We start from the raw sequence: 19,369 nt of genomic DNA, 5'->3' as shown, positions 1-19,369 counted from the left end.
CTGGTAATAACTAATGTGCCACCTAATCTATTTAGTGCTCTTCTGTTCATGCCAAATTCATGACCAGTTTTGTAACAATGAATTATTCTGTATTCTGATAAGCCTATCCAACAATGGTTCCTCTGTTTCTGTCACAGGAGATTTGTGGTTGAAGTCTTCCCTTGCAGCAGATGTTTTTCCTTCACACTGTGTTTGATAAGGAGGCTTCCACCAGATGGACAGTAAACTATCAGGCTTCTTTAAAGCACAAGTAAGTCCTACATTCTACACCTTCTCTAGCCTTTGATTTTGGAAAAAATGCAGTTATTCTGTGGTGTGATAACAGTTGAAAATTGTTAAATCATTTGTAAATAGAATAGAAAAAATAGTTGTGGAACATATTCATAGTGCATTTTATAATATTACACATCTAAGAATTTAGATTTTTATTTTCACTTTTCATTTTAAGGGCAAAGTTCCATATTCATAATGAAACAAAACAGAGTAATGGCTTTTGAAAACATAAATCAGGTAATGGCTTTTGAAAACATAAATCGGTAAACACTCATTTAAACTGAGCACTAAGTTTAATTGAAAAACATGAAATAACCACAAATTAAATATTCGCTTCAATGAAACTAATGCTTCTTCTCACCAAAATAACACAATATTCAATGACTGGTATGAAGCTGATAATCACAATAAAATGCAAACTATTGGTTGGATTATGAAACACTGAACAGTGGATTTTTTCATTTGCAAAATTTTTGGAAGTGTATAAGGTAAAATATCTTGCTCTCTTGAACTTCCCAATACTACTGTGTTTATGAACTATAGTGGGCTTAAAGTGAGCACTATCCATAGTGTACTTCTTCTTCTTCTTTCGGCTGCTCCCCATTTGGGGTCGCCACAGCGGATCATCTTGTCCCATATCTTTCTGTCCTCTGCATCTTGTTCTGTTACGCCCGTCACCTTCATATCCTCTCTCACCACATCCCTAAACCTTCTCTTAGGCCTTCCTCTTTTCCTTTTCCCTGGCAGCTCTATCCTTAGCATCCTTCTCCCACTATACCCAGCATCTCTCCTCTGCACATGTCCAAACCAACACAATCTCGCCTCTCAGACTTTGTCTCCCAACGATCCAACTTGAGCTGATCCTCTAATGTCCTCATTTCTAATCCTATCCATCCTTGTCAAAACCTAATGCAAATCTTATCATCTTTAACTCTGCTACATCCTGCTGTATCTCCTGCTTTCTGGTCAGTGCCACCATCTCCAACCCATATAACATAGCTGGTCTCTCTACCATCCTGTAGATCTTCCCTTTCACTCTTGCTGATATCCATGTGTCACCAATCACTCCTGACACTCTTCTCCACCCACTCCATCCTGCCTGCACTGTCTTCTTCACCTCTCTTCCACAATCCCCATTACTCTGTACTGTTGATCCCAAGTATTTAAACTCATCCACCTTTGCCAACTCTACTCCCTCCCTCTCATTTACACACATGTATTCTGTCTTGTTCCTACTGACCTTCATTCTTCTCCTCTCCTCTCATACCTCCACCTCTCCAGGGTCTCCTCAACATGCTCCCTACTATCTCTACATATCACAATGTTAGTGAGTATCTGTGCGTTCTTGCTCTGGGTTTTGGATAAATAGACAACCTGATAACTGGGGAGAGGCCATGTAATATTGGGCTCTTTATGGCTCGTAGGTGTTTTCCATTCTGTTTTATTTTTTCTTCCTTTGATCACAACCCTCTCCGTGTTTTTTGGTAAACTATTATACTACTAAATATTGTATAATTTCTTGTGTCAAGATGGCATATCATAATGTATATCTTAATGAGACAAAAACACCTAAGAGCTTGATGAAACAGGTATTTCCTAATGTAACAAAATCAAACAGACATTAAGGCCACTTTGCAGCGATTTCAGGGATAATAATGACTAGGTATTGCACATTGTACTTGAAAAACTGTTAAAAGTCTGAAGTTATTTGTTCAATGTCTGAAAATTTGGTTATCTTAAAAATGTGAAATGGACTATGGCTGAAGTGTCTTGATTGTACACTGACAGCATAAATCAGGGAATTAAAATGGGTTTTTAAATATGTAATATGGTTAACATCATTTTAAGAAATTAACATGCTTAACATTAAGCACACTTTTTCACTGAATAAGCCTGTCGCCCAATCTATAATTCTGTATTTCATAAATAATGTGTAGATGTACGGTGTTTTGTATATTAGTGCTCATTAGAGAAAGAAGCCAGTCTAATTCTGGGCTACTGTGAAAACATTTTAATTGATATCAAGAACCTATCAGTTAACAACCGTAATAATATTTTACTGTTTACTTCTTATTGGTGATCTTAAATGGGAAAACCATTAATTCTTTAACATCTAAAATTTTGTATATATGATCATTTGTGTACATGGTCTTATTTTTAAACTATTAGTATGGTTAAATAATAAGAGAATGACAGCGATAGTGAATGTACCTACATTATGATGGCCTCCACAGTCCACCACAGCCTTAATATCATGTCTATACAAACACTTATGTAGTTGAATGTAGCTTTAGGCACCCAAGGCACACAATTTCAACCTGTTCCGGCAAATATTGCCATAGTAGTGCTGGCTAAGAGCTGTTAATCATGATAATGATTGTGTTGCACTGCTAAATGCCAGGTGCCTGTACATATTTATTGTAGTGACTCTTCTTCATGAAGCTTCTGTAATTAAGTGCCTACGCATAATTAAGCTTATGACTATGTGCTTGTTAATGGGAAAAAGAATCAGAAAGAAGGAAAATACTTGTGTTCTTAGTAGTCTGTCTCTCTCTTTTTTGCATGTTAATAGAAATGGGTAGTAAACCTGTACAAATAACAAGGATATGTGATTAAATAGGCTGCATTTTTTAAAAACAAATAGACTGATAGATGTACACACACCAGAATGACTAAAAAGAAAGAAAGACTCCTGACTTGGCAGTCCCAGAGAGAGATTATGCAGGTATATTGCTGTTGGTATAAAGGAGGCCCCATAGCACTTCTTGACACACTTCTGCTGTAGATGTTGATGGCTGAAAGTCCTCAGTGTTAGTGTGTCAGAGAGGGCATGTGCAGCATTATTCATAATGACACTCCATTTTATTTTAATTCTCTCCTTCAATAACTCCAGGGGGACCAGAGTGTGTCCCATAAATGAGCTTGCTCATTTAATTAGCTTATTGATTCTGTGGGCATCTCTTGAAGAGATGTTACCAGCCCAGCATGTCACTGCATAGAAAACCACACTGACCATCACAGAGTTATAGAAGTGTTGATGGATGTCACTTCCCACATTAAAGGAACACAGCCTCCTAAGAAAGGAGAGCCTGTTCTGCACTTTCTTATATAGTTCCTCTGTATTCCGGGACCAGTCCAACCTGCCATTGATGTGGACCCTATACTTGTACTTGTAGGAGTGGACCACCTCAACATCCACTCCACGGACACAGAGACTGTTTGGTGCTTGTGGTGCTCCAGTGTTGCTCACATTCACATAAGACATACAATCCTTGAGTCTCACAAACTGTAGTCTGTCTGTCAGATACTCCATTATCCAGGACACCATAGGCTCATCCACCAGCATATCTCTGTGCTTACCCCTTTATAGGGATGGCTGAATGATACTCTGGAGAAATCAAACAACATAATACTCACAGTGCTGCCAGCTTTGTCAAGGTGAGAATAAGCCTTGTTGAACAGATAAATAACTGCATCCTTCACTCCAGTCTTTGTCTGATAGGCAAATTGCAGTGGGTCCAGATGGTCTACCACAAGAGGGCTCATATACTCCAGGACCAGTTTATCAAAAGTATTCATGATATGCGATGTAAGTGCCACTGGTCTGTAGTCATTAGGTGAAGAGGTGGCTGCCTTCTTTGAATCAGGAACAATGCAGGATGTTTTCTACAGTAGCAGAACTTTCTTGATCCTTAGGTACAAAAAAGGAGAAATATATTTGTACAGAAAGCAGCATGTGGTGTCAAAGCACTGACAATCACTATCACTAGTCTGAAAAAATGTAAATGGCATAACTTGCAAGAGTTTGCTTAACTGTCTGAACACAATGCAGTTAACATGGGCACTTGCTTATTTTAACTAGCTCCCAAAAAACATTAGCATATGACAGTGCTGAAAGAATTTAAAACAACACAAGCAGGAGCTTTAGATAACATTTTTTGACAAATGCCACCAGTGGTAACAATCTGGAAATGGTTCCAGGGCTTCTTATATAATGTTCCAAACTGTCCACAAAGATCATGTGACCACACTATGATTTCACGTGTTATCCATGTGACCACAGCCCATGACACAATAATGTGCCAGCCATCCTGGATCCCTTAAAAGAATGGAGCAGTTGTCCTCATGTTCAGTCCTAGAAGGTCACAACAGTTGCAGGTTTATGTTCCCACACATCTTTGCTGAAAACAGAACTTGTTATTTAATTCTATGTCTTTCATTCTAACACATCAGGTTATTCTTTTCTTTTTTGAAAATTTTGTTCAATTATGGCATGGAACATAGTATTAGCGTCCTTCACTTTTTCACTCCCATATCTTTCCAAATATTTTATTAAAGCAATGAAGTGATATAAACAGGACCAAGTTAGACTGTGAGCTTCTGTTTTCTTTTTATTTACATCTGATTGGTAATTTTAGGTGGTGAAGAAAACAAGCTGCTTTTAAAAAATAGAGAATGTACCTGTTAAAGACTAAAAACAAAGTAATTAAGGGCTGAGAATATTAACAGGCAAACTAATAAAATGAAGCACCAAAATGTTTCTTGAATTGAAATTGGTTTGGCCAGCAGTAATTGGCATGTAGTTAAGAAAATGGGTTATTATTAAAAATCTGCCTCCACTGCAGGCTCCAGGACTTGAGAACCCCTGAAGCAGAACAAATCTAAAGAAAAGGAAATTTCCTTTCTGCTGGAGATCTCTTCTTAGTATCAAAGAAGATATGACAACAGTTTTGAAGGGGAAACACATGCCTATCTTTCCTCATAACAAGCTCTATAAATTCGTGACAAAAACATTTGAAATCATTTGAGATGCTAGTTAAATACAGGTTGAGTATCTCTAATCCAAACTTCCAAAGTCCAAAATACTCCAAAATTCCAAACTTTTTGAGTACTTACATGATGCTACTTTTGTTCCCTCTTAATTTTTTCACTGCCGAGCAGATGTGAATAACTTAGGCACATATTCTAAATGGACTTATTTATTCTGAGTACCAAAAAACTATGACACACGATCGAAAACCGGGTTTGGGGTCCTCCTTGAAGCTGTGAGTGCCACCAAGCTCCATCACTCGATAGATTATCTGGGAATGGAGCACCCGTTAAAAAAAACATATTCTGGCAGCGTGAGTCAGGAATGCTAGCTCTGCACTACCACACTGCCTATGTTAAAACATCTGTGTCAAACTTGCTAAACTTTAATCTCATTAAAATTAAATATATGCCTATAATTTGTGTTCAGTTAGTGTCCTTTGAATACAAGCTGTGTGCCAACTTAACCTCTCCCTCCACACGTGTGCCCGATGTTACTGGCGGCAGCAGGGAGCTTCTTGCCACACATCCAGTGCTTCTGTGATAATCTCTGGCTCCATGTCTCCCTAAACTGTGAGGATTAATTTTACCCCTCAACGCAGGCAGAATTAATGTATACCTGATTTTTCTTCAGTTCTTGTCACTTGATTGCAAATATGCACATCCTTAATTTATCCCTCATGGGACATCCAGAGCATGCGCATGCACGATAATATCAACCACACCAGGCAATATCTTTTGCATAATTTCACAATATTTATTGTGAAATAATGAAATACTTTCACAAAATGTAACTCAATTCTTTTAAGAAATAAAGCAATAATTATTTTTTGAGTTGCAAGTATAAGCTTCCAAGGCTGTTTTGTTATCATTAGAAATCAATAATGTTCTATTTTTTACATCTTTGTGGAAACATTTTATTTTTGTTATTTTATTTGGGTCATCAACTTTTTCAGAGTTTTTTCTCATGGCAGCAGCTATTTTGTTGACTGTCACGTGACAATGAAGTCATTTGATACATTATGTTGTCTCAGTGCCAGTGTTTATGATCGTGGCATGGTAATTAATTTGTCCAAGTTTATGGATTAAGTTTCAGTCTGCAAATATTTGTTTAGTGATTAGTAGTGATGAGCGAACCCTGCTGAATTCTCTTTGCCTTGAGTTTGATGAAATCGTGGAAATGTTCAGGAACTTTTGCTGAACCCAATGAAATGCATTGAAGTCTTTGGGGAAAGAGGGAGTGAACTAGATTTATAATGGTGCAGTGGTCGTACATGTCTCACTGACAACTAGGGAAATATCTGACAACTATGGTGGACCGTTCATTATGGCCAAAAATGTGACCTGAGCTGAGAGGCAGCAGTGCTAACTACTGTGCCACTCTGAATCCCTGAGATAAAATTAAATATCATAGCAGTAAAGTTTCTTGCAGACAGTGGCAGACTGGAAGTGTGAATTCATTAAGGCTTGTCCCGCACAGTAGAAGGTTTTATAACCTTTGTCGATTCAAAAAGTACACTATGTGTTTTTTTTTACTAATGTTTTCACTCATTCACTGCTGCCACATCAAATAAGTACAATTGTAAAGCACATGGATTCTTAACACCTTTCAGTTTGCATCAGCTGAACAGCATTCTGGGTAATACTATTAAAGGGGTAGGCTCACATATTAAACACAATTCACAAACAAGTCCACCCAAAAGACTTTACCTTTAAGACACTACTTCCAGTTTCCTTCTGTGTGCATGTGCAACCCTATGTTGTCAGTTGGACTTGCAGATCATCACGCCAGCCAAATGACAACTGTCTAGGAAAATATTCAACAAACAAAGTCACTGATGAGCACAACATATATGCTGTGAAAAATGCCTTTGCCAAATTTCGGCAATCAACGCTAGTGATTATCTGTTATAAATAGGTATTGAGTGATGCTTTGCTTTTTGACTCGATTTTTGAGTTTTTTAACATTTCCCTGTTTTCGAATTTTATAATTGCTTGCTCATAAAAATATTCCATCTCCTGGTATTCTTTCATACTTTTCAGGCTTTTGACTCTTTATTCTATCTCAAGAATATGTACACATACAAATGTAAATTAAATCTGCTCAAGGACTGCAAAAACAAAGTGCAAAAACGCAAAAGAGGAGCAAATACAGCTATTAAGAGAGAATATATGCAAAAAACATGGATTCTGATAGTTCTAAATTATTCAGATCAGAAGATTTGATGATCTTAGCATTCTGAGATCTCTCCGTTTATTAAGGGGTGGCTGGCCATCACATGAGGGCAACCACAGTGTTGCACCTATGCTCAAGTGATGAAACAATATGGTGGCCATCTTGAAATAAAGAAAAAAGAACAAAGCAACAAAAAAAAAATTAGCCACCTGGCTGTGAAAGCAAACTGCTGCGCCTTCAGTGTGTTTTTTACTCGCATATGTGGCCCCAGGAATGCACCCAGCCTTGACTTGGCACACACACACTGATAAAGAGGCTCAATAAAGAATCAATAAATAATACCGATATAATAAAGTATATATTAAACAAAAGAAGGCAAAAAAACAATTATTAAACAAGCAACATGTATGCAAAAGCCCTAAACAGTTCTCCGATGGTGATAATTATTTACAAACACTGCACAAATGAAACTGAATGAAACAAAAACACTAAGCACTAGTCGATAAAGAATAAACTCTTATGACCTTATAAGTCCAAAACACAGTTCAATACAACAAGTGCAGATGATGGAGAGAAGGAATTGAGATGCCAAGTCATGAATGTTATGTCCTACCATGTTCCAATTGTTGTGTGAAGATATGTAGAAGTTGGGTGTGCTCCCTAGACGAAGACGTTTACCAACTCAGACAAAACCGTTCAAACTAACAGACAGAGGACAAGAGCATAAAACCAGAATAAAACTGGGTGATTGTATTCCAAAAGTGGACCAATTATTCTCAGCCTTTTTGGAGTCTTTTGGCTCATTTTTAAAGAGTCCACTTAATTATCCTTCTTCCCAGCAGCCCTCTAAGTCTGCCCACTTGTGTGATACCACGAGTGCCACTGGGAGTTGTAGGCAATTTAAGGAGTGCTGCTACACATGGATCTTGTTTTATTTTTTTTAATCAACACTATACGCTCACCTAAAGGATTATTAGGAACACCATACTAATACGGTGTTTGACCCCCTTTCGCCTTCAGAACTGCCTTAATTCTACGTGGCATTGATTCAACAAGGTGCTGAAAGCATTCTTTAGAAATGTTGGCCCATATTGATAGGATAGCATCTTGCAGTTGATGGAGATTTGTGGGATGCACATCCAGGGCACGAAGCTCCCGTTCCACCACATCCCAAAGATGCTCTATTGGGTTGAGATCTGGTGACTGTGGGGGCCATTTTAGTACATTGAACTCATTGTCAGGTTCAAGAAACTAATTTGAAATGATTCGAGCTTTGTGACATGGTGCATTATCCTGCTGGAAGTAGCCATCAGAGGATGGGTACATGGTGGTCATGAAGGGATGGACATGGTCAGAAACAATGCTCAGGTAGCCCGTGGCATTTAAACGATGCCCAATTGGCACTAAGGGGCCTAAAGTGTGCCAAGAAAACATCCCCCACACCATTACACCACTACCACCAGCCTGCACAGTGGTAACAAGGCATGATGGTCCATGTTCTCATTCTGTTTACGCCAAATTCTGACTCTACCATTTGAATGTCTCAACAGAAATCGAGACTCATCAGACCGGGCAACATTTTTCCTATTTGTAGTGGAGATGAGTGGCACCCAGTGGGGTCATCTGCTGTTGTAGCCCATCCGCCTCAAGGTTGTGCGTGTTGTGGCTTCACAAATGCTTTGCTGCATACCTCGGTTGTAACGAGTGGTTATTTCAGTCAAAGTTGCTCTTCTATCAGCTTGAATCAGTCGGCCCATTCTCCTCTGACCTCTAGCATCAACAAGGCATTTTCGCCCACAGGACTGCCGCATACTGGATGTTTTTCCTTTTTCACACCATTCTTTGTAAACCCTAGAAATGGTTGTGCGTGAAAATCCCACTAACTGAGCAGATTGTAAAATACTCAGACCGGCCCGTCTGGCACCAACAACCATGTCACGCTCAAAATTGCTTAAATCACCTTTCTTTCCCATTCTGACATTCAGTTTGGAGTTCAGGAGATTGTCTTGACCAGGACCACACCCCTAAATGCATTGAAGCAACTGCCATGTGATTGGTTGATTAGATAATTGCATTAATGAGAAATTGAACAGGCATTCCTAATAATCCTTTAGGTGAGTGTATATACTGTATGTTCTGCAGTAAATGAGCATCAATGCAGAGTTTGGTTCCTCCCTTGTGCCCAGTGCTACCAGATTAATGAATGAATTGTATTCAGTGAGTTTGAGTATATTATGTTATGTAATGGGTTTGTGATTGCTATGTTACTTATGTGAGTTTATAAAAGCAATGAGAATGGCATGTCGATCGATCTTTTATGATTTATTGAAATTCAAGCAAAGACTATAGTTGAAAGTGTCTCATGTACAGCTTTTTGGTGCCTAAAAACAAAACACTCAGAGTCAAGAAAGATGCCAGCCATCAATATACCTCTGGCACTTATAAGTTGAGAAAAATAAGGCCACAGTACAGTCACCTTAATCCATATAATAAAGAACTAAAAAGCAACGAGCTCCACTACTCGTGACAGCACTGTTATTTCTGATTTGTTGAATATCTACTCTGGTTAATGTACTGTATGTTTAGGAAGCAATCATTGCATTGACACTGCTCTAAAACAGCATGTGGGCTGAGTATCTGTTACCAGAGGTGGTCTTAATGGTCATCAAACAAAAACTCTGAGGACTGCAGAGGAAGAAAATCACATCGGCTCTCCTACTGAATCTGAGCAGCTCATACCTTGGTTAATGGCTTTGGCAGTGTGCTCATTAAATTCTCAGACCTGCCAATTCCTAGGCCAACATTTGTGCCTATCGATATATCGTATGGACTTTCAATTTTCTTGCTGCTTTTTGGTCAACACTTTCATTGGCCATTAAATTCCAAAGCACCTGCAGTAATGCTTTTCAGACTAATGAGAGGCATTTAAACTTAACGGCTGGACCTAAAAAGGTATCTTAAAAACATAATCAATTCCTTCTTCCAGGAAAACTTCCTCTCTGCATTCATGTCTTTCTCAAATATGGTTTGATGATTCAGCTACAAGTAATCAAGACAAACCATATATGCAAGTCAAGCAATTTAACAATGGATTATATTGACATTGGAGCCGTGCTGAATCAAAATCATCCACCACACAGAGGCATTTCTTAATCTTTACATCTTTCTGTTTACTACAAAATCCTCCTTTAATTAAAATTTTCAATAAATGTAAATGCATCTGAGCAAACTGTGGCATCTAATGTGAGAAAAATCTTTTCATTTAACAAAAGGAAATGAAATGTGCATAATGGGAAATAAATATCGCTATTGGAATATTCAGTGGTGCTAATATTTTTAAATTAATCTCTGTTTAGGTAATACATATCTGCCCTTTTCAGAAGTTTATTTTTTGTAATTAGTTTTCGTTAATACAAAATAAGTAGCAGAGGCAATAATTTTGCTATTTTAATATGAGCAACAATTATTTTTGGAGTTCTGTTTCTGTGCTGTTTTTAACAAAGCATAGCAGGCAGCGTTTAGAATGCATTTGTAAGATGAGACATCTTCCCTTAAGATGTCGGTTAAGCTTCTGATCCTATTATTCTATTAGTGAAAGAATCCCAATATTAATCAATATATTGAAAGTTTACATAGTGGCATTAGGATAGGCAACGTATGAGTACAGTGCAAAAAACAAGTATTCACCCTTTGGAAGTTTTCACATTTTATCGTTATATCGCGTAGAATCATAATGGATTCAATTTGGCTTTTTTGATATTGATCTACAAAAAAGACTCTTTAATGTCAAAGCAAAAACAGGCTTCTGTAAAGTGTTGTACATTATTACAAATATAAAACAAAGAATAAGTATTCACCCCTCTTAAGTCAGTATTTAGTAACTGCACCTTCGGTAGACATGACAGCCTTGAGTCCGTGTGCACTGGTCCGTCTCTCTCTTTCTCTCTATCAGCTTTGAACATCTGCACACTGCCATTTTTCCCTATATTACCTTGTAAAATTGCTCCAGCACTGTCAGGCTGCATGGTGATTGTGAGTGAAAAGCCTTTTTCAAGTCCAGTCAGTTGCTAGACTTTATGCTTAGGGTTGTTGTCTTGCTGGAAAATAAATCTTCTCCTACGGTGCAGGTGTCAGGGTTTCCCTGGATTTTTCTAAATTCATTTCACCCTTTACCCTCACTAGCCATCCAGGGCCTGATACCACCACCATGTATGTTTTTTTTTGGTTATGTGCAGTTTATGGCTTATGCTAAACATGTTGTTTAGTCTAATGGCCAAAAAGCTCAATTTCCATTTGAGATGTTTGTTTTTTCTCTTTGCCACTTTATTATGAAACTGTGACTGGTGGAGCACCTGGGCACAGTTGTATGCTGCGCAGCTGCTCCATTCTTACCCACTGTGGCTTGTAACTTCGTCAGCGTTCTCAAAGGTCTCTAGGTGGCCTCCCTCGCTAGTTGTCTTCCTGCATGATCACTCCGTTTTTGTGGATGGTCTATTCTAGGCAGATTTGCAGCTGTGTCATACTCTTTCCATTTCTTAATGGTTGACTTAACAGGACTCCAAAGGAGTATTCATTGACTTGCATATTTTTTTGTCTCCAGCCCCTGTCATGTGCATTTCAATTCCCCTTTCGCTGAGTTGTTTGGAGTGTCCTTTTGTGTTCTTTGTGCAGGTTAGGCCACCTCACTAACTCTAACACAAGTTAGGCCTTCCACTTTCAGATGCATTTATACTGCAATCAAGTGAAATATGATTTCCATTGAACTAACGATGGGACTTCAGAAACCAACTGGCTGTATCACTGATGAATTATGTGTGTCATATTAAAAGTGGTAAAAGTTGGATTATTTTGTGTTGTATGTATTTAATTAATTTAAATACCTTTGCAGATATCTGGTTTTACTTGACATTGAAGAGCCCTTTTTGTGTTAAACAGTGTCAAAAAAAGCCAAATTAAATACTGTGAGTCCATGTTGTTCAGTAAAAAAATGTGAAAACTTCTAAGGGGTGAATGTTTTTTTTTATAGACATGATGTATCTGTGGAATACTGTAACAGGGATCAGCTCCACTATTACCACTATAGAAGGTTCATCCTCTTACTTGGGTTTCACTCCCTGCCCTTCTTCTTTCAGCCTTTCTCTGGTGTGGATAATCAAACACCTCACTAGCAGACCTAAACAAGATCTTCTTTAGTCTTGGTGGCTAGCTTTGTTGATACCCACACTAATTATCCTAAGGGTTTTACTAGGGTTGTAAAAGTACAACTCCTAGACATCTGAATGTTGAAAGTCATAAATTAGATTTAAAAAAAAACAATACAAAACAAAAAAACTAAGGTGCGCTCACATGCTCTACCCTCCAAGATCTGGGATTACTCCAAGGAGACTCCATTTGGGTTAAACAGAAGTGTCTTGTTAACTATACAGTAAAGCTAAACATGGCAAAATAACCAAGAACTCAAATCAAATGAAAGGAAATACAGTAAACCTGCTGTCCATCTGAGCCATTTTTAACAGGTTCTTCCAATGATATTTGGTGTCTACTTTACCTACCCACGTCAAACACACCAAAGAACACACTCCATTCTAATCTCTTAAAACTTTACTTCCACAATATTCACCCTCTTTTTCACTTGTCAGTGGAACTCATGTCCAACTCTCCATCTGACCTCAAGTTCAACAGCTAGAAGGGTATTTTAGGGCTCAGCTTATGACCACTTCATGGGTCACTTCTGAACCACACTGGAAACCTCTCTGTCCTCTAAATTGTCTAAGCAGATCAAGGCAGAGCTTCTCCATTGGCTCCAGGTGTCTATAAAATCCACCACATAACACTGCCCTTGAAATATTAGAACATTAAGGCAATCACTCTGTAATGGAAGACAGCCATTGGTACCTTATACTGCTTGACTCCTGTCCTTCACCAACTGAAATGTACTGGCATCTCTGCTCCTACCAAGATCCTGTTCACACAATTAGAGTGACCACACATCAGGTGTATACTGGAACTATTCTAGCTGTTTGTTGCTCGAAGTTGTGTTTTCTGGAATCATCAGAAAATGGATGACTATCTTATTTTTCAAAAACAAACAAAGCTTGTCTGGAATGCTTGTACAGTCTGGTAATTCTAATTCTATTTAAATGCCAAGTTAAGTTGTATACTGGAAGATGGATTCTTTACTAATCCCGTAAATTTTTAAATATGGATAGTTTTAGTTTGATTGATTTGTCTGTTTTAATTTCCTGGAAATTTTAGATTTACCAGATTTTGGTTTTCATGCCATGACTTCTAGGAGTGGGCCCAGAGTAATGCAGTGGTAGTGCTGCAGCCTTGCTATAAAGAAACAGTTGTTTGTGTTCTGCATACGTTCTGCATGGAATATTCATGTTCTCCCTGTGTCTGTTTGATTTTCCTCCCACAGTCCAAAACTTGTGGGTTAGGTGAGCTATCCTTTAAATTGGCCCTGGTGTGTGCCTGTGTGTTCACCCTGTGACAGACTGGTGCCATGTCCAGGGACTGCTGTGCCTGGTGGTCGCTGGGATAGGCTGGGATGGGCTCCAGCATTGATGAAACCCTGGAAATAGATGAATGGATGGACTTCTAGAATTCATCCTATATATAGAATATATATATATATATATATATATATATATATATATATATATATATATATATATATATATATATATATATGCATATGGCCTCGCAGTTAGGAGACCTGAGTTCGCTTCCCGGGTCCTCCCTGCGTGGAGTTTGCATGTTCTCCCCGTGTCTGCGTGGGTTTCCTCCGGGGCTCGGTTTCCTCCCACTATCCAAAGACATGCAGGTTAGGTGGATTGGCGATTCCAAATTGGCCCTAGTGTGTGCTTGGTGTGTGGGTGTGTTTGTGTGTGTCCTGCGGTGGGTTGGCACCCTGCCCAGGATTGGTTCCTGCCTTGTGCCCTGTGTTGGCTGGGATTGGCTCCAGCAGACCCCGTGACCCTATTCGGATTCAGCGGGTTAGAAAATGGATGGATGGATGGATGGATATATGCATATGTATATCAAGAACAACATTTATTTATATGGCACATTTTCATACAAACAGTAGCTCAAAGTGCTTTACATAATGAAGAATAGAAAAATAAAAGACACAGTAAGAAAATAAAATAAGTCAACATTAATTAACATAGAATAAGAGTAAGGTTCAATGGCCAGGGGGGACAGAAAAAACAAAAAAACTCCAGACGGCTGGAGAAAAAATAAAATCTGTAGGGATTCCAGACCATTAGACTGCCCAGTCCCCTCTGGGCATTCTACCTAACATAAGTCAAACAGTCCTCTTTGGATTTAGGGTTCTCACGGAAGGGCTTGATGATGATGGTCACGTAGACTTCTGGCTTTTAATCCATCCATCAATGTTGGAGCATCATGATGCTTTGAGTAGGAGGTGGTGGTGCACAAAGAAACCGGAAAAAGAAACAGAAGAGAGAGTAGGGGTCAGTACGGATTTTAGAGCCACCATGAATAGTTACTATGAAGAATAGAACTTACAGAGTATCAGGATTAAGTTAAAGTGAAGTTATGAGAAGGCCATGTTAAAGTAATGTGTTTTCAGCAGTGTTTTAAAGTGCTCTACTGTATTAGCCTGGTGAATTCCTATTGGCAGGCCATTCCAGATTTTAGGTGCATAACAGCAGAAGGCCGCCTCACCACTTCTTTTAAGTTTAGCTTTTGGAATTCTAAGGAGACACTCATTTGAGGATCTAAGGTTACGATTTGGAATATAATGTGTCAGGCATTCTGATATATAAGATGGAGCAGATTATTTAAGGCTTTATAAACCATAAGCAGAATTTTAAAGTCAATCCTGAATGACACAGGTAACCAGTGTAGTGACATCAAAACTGGAGAAATGTGCTCGGATTTTCTTTTCCTAGTTAGGATTCTAGCAGCTGCATTCTGCACTCGTTGCAAATGATTTATGTCTTTTTTGGGTAGTTCTGAGAAGAGAGCGTTACAGTAATATATATATTATATATGTATATGTATATTGCCCAGAAAGAGAAAGTTCTATTTTGTGCCTTTTGCTGTTTACAACTTGTTTTTTCCTTTTTATATTTTCGCAATGAGGCCTTCAGTTTTCTCCCTATTAGCGTTTCAAATCTCCATTTTATACTAGCTGTAGACCATGCAGGAGTGAACCCCACACATTACCCTTTCCTTCTCTATCTCATTCATTGTGTTTGTGACTATTTTGTTCCTTTAATATGGAAAGAGTTCATTCATTCTTTTGACATATCTTTCTTTATTATCAGTCATTGTCAAGATGCACAAAATTAATATATTTGTCATGCCAAGTCAAGTTACTTTATAGGCTCAGAGTGCCGTATAGCTAAAATACAAATTACAATATTTTCAAAGTATATGAACTACACACACACACATTTAGATTAAATTAAACATACAGTTAAACAGATTAATCAGATCTGACATCAAACAGATCTTGATAATATAAGCTCATTGAAAGTAATTGAAATAAAGCCAGTTGACAATGGAGCAGAGGAAAACAAAAACTCCAGTCAGCAGAATTCCAGGAGAAAATAATTATTTGCATGGGCTACAGTCACTTATAACAGTCAAAGACAAAGTCAGACACAGACACCCAGGCCAAATAGCCAGCCACCTTCTACTGAACTTTCTAGAGTTTTGTTTAAATCTGTGCTGGGCATTCTAAGAAGTAGAAAGAATCCTTTGATCTTTGTATCCCAAGGCGCCCAGTATGTCTGGCAAAACAGCTTGCAGGATACAACAGTGGCACCAAATGGCAGAGTAAGATACAAAGAAGAGAAACAGAAGAAAGGGGAAGGTTAGTAAAAGTTTGTAATTATTGTCAGATCATATATTTCTGTGCATATCACTAACAAAGACACAAAATATCAGAGGTGTACTAAGAACGGCTCATCAGCAGGTCTAGACTAAGGCAGTGAGTCTTTAGCCAGGACTTAATAGTTGAGACTGAAGGGGCCTCTTTTATACAAGTTGCAGGTCATTCTATCAGGCCTGTATCTAAAAGTTGGATCACCTGTTGTTCTTTTATTTGCCTTTGGACTGTTTAGTAGACTGGCATCATGAAATCATAAATTTATATTTCAGTTCATACTATAATTAATGATAAATTTAGATAAGTATGACCTAAGCTATGTAATGTAAGTTTTAGACATAAGATGAAATTGGAATCAGCCCTTAACTTAACTGGAAGCCAGTATAACATCAAGACATGTTATGTCTTACGTTCACTAAGAACAAGGCGATACAGATGAAAACTTGATAAGGATAGATTGTTTGTTTTTTTTTAGAATGTTTTTCTTCAGACGGAAAAAACAGCAACATCTGGAATAAATGTCCAAGTAGTGCAGTAGAGAGTAAGACTTCAACAATTGAATGAATATTATTCTGGAAAAATTCGATGAAAAGGATTGGTGAAATTTCTTAGGCTGAATGGCCTGGGCAGCTGCATTTGTCTGGTTTCCAAATATTCTGCAGCTTCTTCTTTCTAATAAAGTTCAGTCAATGAGTGTGACTCGTTGACCTATATGCATGCAAACAATTAAAATTTCAAGTGTTTTCATTTTAAACATTTTAATAAAAATTCAAAGTAAGTTTTACACAAAAATAAAGAGAAAAATTGATAATACAAAGAGATGTTCTTATATAAGATGTTTCTCTTCAAGGCTTGCTTGAGTTTCCCTAATAAGTTCTCAATATAACGTACAGTCATATGATCATACATTAAACTTGTGAACGTGACACATGATTGGTCAGAAAACCGTATGCCGTCATTACCCACAATGTTATACTGTTTTCTGTCAGTTCATGCGATCATTTCAAAGCAAGTCAAACAGTTACATTTCTAGCTAAGACTAACTAAAATTCTGTTACTGGAGTTTAGAAATAGCTGAACAATAAGGACATTCCAATACAAGTTAGATTTAAGGGTTAAACCAAATCATCTGTTATCTAAGTAGCCATGAGAAACTCACATTCTAAAAAAGTTAAGCAACATTAGACATTCAAAGACTGGCTCTTACAGCCTATTCTTCTCAAAATTGTTCTAATGTTCTAATGTCCGTACTTTCTAGTTGTTGTAAATATTCTCACAGCAGCCTTTTGCATTATCTGAAAGTTGTAAACAGAACGAACTGAACAGCCCATTGCAGTAGTCTATTCTACTATAATAAAACTCAAGAACTAATTCCACGTCTTCCATATTTAGAACCCATCTTAATTTTTCAATCTTTTTTGCCTGAAAAATGGGTTTCAGATAGTGTTGTAAAGATAATACTTAAGCTGTGTGCTGATTCATAAAACTGAGTTAAAAAGTGTTGAGGTCTGCATAATTGCCCTCAGTTAATAAAATATTTGTTTTTTATGCTCTATGTTCTATTAATTCTTATAACTCAATAACACAATTCATTAAGGACACTATAGGAGAAATGTCATTTGGTCTAAAAGAAAAGTAGAGCTAGGTATGGTCTGCATATGCACCTTATTAGATAGATAGATAGATAGATAGATAGATAGATAGATAGATAGATAGATAGATAGATAGATAGATAGATAGATAGATACTATTATTTAGCTGCCTTTCATTTAAATCATTTACTTAACTTATATATTAACTATAATTGGTCTGCCTGGTTATTAATTATTATGTGTGCACATGTGTAGTTTTATATTGTAGTAAGATACATTCACAGCTTGTTTATAATGGGACTTCATTTCTGCTTATGTATCTTCATACTTTTCTATTTTCTTTCTTAAATAAATTAGCAATAAAAGAGGTGTTCATTTAGGAGTTACATTTTTATAAAACTACAATGCTGAGGTTATAGAATCCAGTCACATGAGTTACCATAACGCAACTGTTCTAATGAATACTGGCACGTGCTGGTTGAATGAATCTAAACCATTACTGTCAGGTCAGGTAATGCCTGTGCTACAATCATTCTCACCCATGGATTATTTTCAGCTAGCAATTTCTCTTTCTTTATTTATGCCGGTGACTTCAGTCACTTATTAGAATGCCACAGATACCGTATGCCTTCCTATTTTTAAAACTAAACTACTTGTAATGCACTCCTTTTATCTTGCAATCTGAGGGTAAAAGATTAGCACTCACAGAAAGGAGGAGAAGGGTGTGATCTACATGAAATCTCGCAATTTTAAAGTAAGACTGTAAAATAAACCTTGAATTGTATGTATATTATGCACCTCACAATTCTCATATATATATATATATATATATATATATATATATATTGTGGGGTACAGCCCGGACACAGACAGGCAGACATGTTGGTTCACCACACACGTGTTCATTTACAAAGTCTCTATTTACAGAATGTGCACAAACCCAGTGCCGCAGCACCAATTACCCCTTACAGTCCTGGCCGCTCTACAATGCCTTGCACAGTCCTCAGACCGCCTCCACTCCTCTCCTCCGAGCTCCGTCCACTTCCACCCGACTCTTGCCTCGACTGGAGGGAGGCGGCCCCTTTTATGTACGCCCGGATGGGCTCCAGGTGCTTTCTGAGGAGCCTCCGTCGACACACCCCCGTGTGGCGGAAGCACCAACTGTGTAGCCGGAAGTCCTCCGGGTGTTCCAGGTCCTCTTCCTCCCAGCACTTCCTGGTGTGGCGGAAGTGCTGGGCTCAGGTTTCTTCAGGCACTGGGGCACCACCTGGCGGTGGCCACGGGCCCCTACAGGGCTGGGCTTCCAAGCCCTCTACCCGTGGCCCCCAATACAACCAGGGCGTTTGCCCCCTCACAGTCTGGAGGAGGCACAAGCCCTCCTCCGGTCCTCCTGGGTGTCCCGGCTGGGCTCCAACCCCAGCCGCCTGTGACAATATATATATATATATATATATATATATATATATATATATATATATATATATATTTTATCTTTTAATATCATTGATCAGCAATTTCTCACCTTAAGGACCAGTTTTTGCAGCAGAAGCAGATTTCTGCATAAGGTTCAAAGCCACTGTCTGAAAAATAATAATAATAATAATAATAATTTATTACATTTATATAGCGCTTTTCAAGGCACTCAAAGCGCTTTAC

The 19,369-nt window shown here is 38.1% G+C and overlaps 1 protein-coding gene across 1 annotated transcript in view; it reads left to right on the top strand.

Moving 5' to 3' along the window:
• lrfn5a (leucine rich repeat and fibronectin type III domain containing 5a) overlaps positions 1-19,369 on the top strand; it is a 192,531-nt gene that overhangs the window by 96,681 nt on the left and 76,481 nt on the right. The window contains exon 2 of the mRNA XM_039741556.1: positions 138-250. The gene's annotated coding sequence lies outside the window, so the exon portion shown is untranslated. The remainder of the gene's footprint in view (positions 1-137; positions 251-19,369) is intronic.

The sequence above is a fragment of the Polypterus senegalus genome, chromosome 18 (genome assembly GCF_016835505.1).
Source record: "Polypterus senegalus isolate Bchr_013 chromosome 18, ASM1683550v1, whole genome shotgun sequence".
Taxonomy (NCBI): domain Eukaryota; kingdom Metazoa; phylum Chordata; class Cladistia; order Polypteriformes; family Polypteridae; genus Polypterus; species Polypterus senegalus.
This window is presented reverse-complemented; position numbering and strand designations above follow the sequence as displayed.